Raw genomic sequence first — 2,346 nt, 5'->3', positions numbered from 1 at the left:
TTAAGTTTTATTTTATACGCTGTCTTATTACCTCTGGTTAAACTTGATTAAATTTTATAATGTTATATTTTTATAGCTGCAGATTATTAAGTTTTATTTTATCCACCTGTCTTATTTCTACTGGTTAAACTTGATTAAATTATATATATTAAGTTTTATTTTATCCACCTGTCTTATTTCTACTGGTTAAACTTGATTAAATTATATATATTAAGTTTTATTTTATCCACCTGTCTTATTTCTACTGGTTAAACTTGATTAAATTATATATATATATATATGACTAGGCTGAGCCTAGGCCGCGGTCAGCCTACTGATCACCTGTTCCATCTGCGCAGCCTACTCATCACCGGTTCATGAGATGGAACGATCTACTTACTAATCCGATGCTATTCACCGATGCTATTCACGAGTAGCATCACGAGTGAGTTTGTATGAGGCCTGAGCTGGGATGCTCTTTTGGGAAAGTTTTAAAATTACTTCTCCAGACTCTGCTGCTTCCACCCATTCTGCTTCTCATGCTCTTTTGGGAAAGTTTTAAAATTACTTCTCCAGACTCTGCTGCTTCCACCCATTCTGCTTCTCATGAGATTTGAACCTATATGAGATTACATCTCTCCCATGAACCTATATGAGATTACATCTCTTTTTAGCAAGGGTGGCTTCCACCCATTCTGCTTCTCATGAGATTTGAACCTATATGAGATTACATCTCTTGAACCTATATGAGATTATATGAGATTACATCTCTTGAACCTATATGAGATTACTAAGGGTGACTTCCACCCATTCTGCTTCTCATAAGATTTGAACCTATAACCGGGTACAGATTAAACTTCACACAAACTATTTGGTCTTAGTTATAACCGGGTACAGATTAAACTTCACACAAACTATTTGGTCTTAGTTATAACCGGGTACAGATTAAACTTCACACAAACTATTTGGTCTTGGTCTTACACCTCATGCAGTATAATGCTATTATTTAGTTTCATTAATGATTCATGCAACATAATGAAGAGTCCTAAAATTTTGCACCTCATGCATTATAATGCTATTATTTAGTTTCATTAATGATTCATGCAACATAATGAAGAGTTCTAAAATTTTGCAGATGTGAATAGTTACGTCATTTTTATGGAGGTGATGGGTTTGGTTTGTGGAAGCAGGTGCTGAGAAATGTATAAATCATGCATTTGTGAAATGTATAAATCATGCATTTGAATTCCAAATTTATAATAATTCAAATTTATAATGCCTTAAAAAGATTAAATTGGGATTAAATAAAGATTAAATTGGGATTAAATTCTTTGAGGCGTAAAGATTTACAATGCATTGACAAGGATTAAATCTAAATTACAATGCATTGACAAGGGGATCAAAAATTTTGAGGTTGAGGTGTAAATCTATAGTCAAGTTCTTTCAACATAAATGTAATTTTCACCTAAAAAACTTAAAGAATTTAATTTGGAGGTGAGATACATAATCTATAGTCAAGTTCTTTCAACATAAATGTAGTTTTCACCTAAAAAACTTAAAGAATTTAATTTGGAGGTGAGATGCATAAATGTAGTTCCATTTCTTTCTACGTATTTATCTGTAAGTTTTTCAAATGTCACTCTATATTCAAAATACATTATACTTAATAAAATATTATTTATTTTTCAATTCAACGATGTTGAATAAATTATTTTATAAAATGTCACTCTATATTCAAAATACATTATACTTAATAAAATATTATTTATTTTTCAATTCAACGATGTTGAATAAATTATTTTATAAAATGTCACTCTATATTCAAAATACGTTATACTTAATAAAATATTATTTATTTTTCAATTCAACCATATTGAATAAATTATTTTATAAAATGTTACCAGGGAATTCTATATATTTTTTTTTTACATTTATATCCATTTAAATGTGGAATATCTAAAATATATAGACGAAATAAAATATATAGACAAAATGATATAAAGAGAGTTTAATATATAGACGAAATGATGTTTTAGGATTACTTTTTCATTAATTTTAATTAAAATTTGGTAAAGATTTTAAAAAACTGAGTTTAAGTTGTTTAATTTGTAGAATTCAAATGCTTCAATGTATTTTAAGGTGTTGAATCTATTTTTGTATTTAAAAAAGTATTTTAAACAACAAAAAATTACATTTTTGATTGAAATTGTATTGCGAGATTTATGATTAATATTAAAATATTCTATACATAGACATTAAAGTATTTTATGTATATAGTGTTGGAGCATTTTTTGATTTTGGTAAGGTAAAATAAATTAGTCCAAAAAATGAAAATATTTTTCAGAAAATGTGAAGTTAGGATATGGA

Source organism: Pinus tabuliformis, chromosome 4_2 (genome assembly GCF_031772625.1).
Source record: "Pinus tabuliformis cultivar Carrire ecotype Pingquan chromosome 4_2, CPIR1, whole genome shotgun sequence".
NCBI classification, from domain to species: Eukaryota; Viridiplantae; Streptophyta; class Pinopsida; order Pinales; family Pinaceae; genus Pinus; species Pinus tabuliformis.
This window is presented reverse-complemented; position numbering follows the sequence as displayed.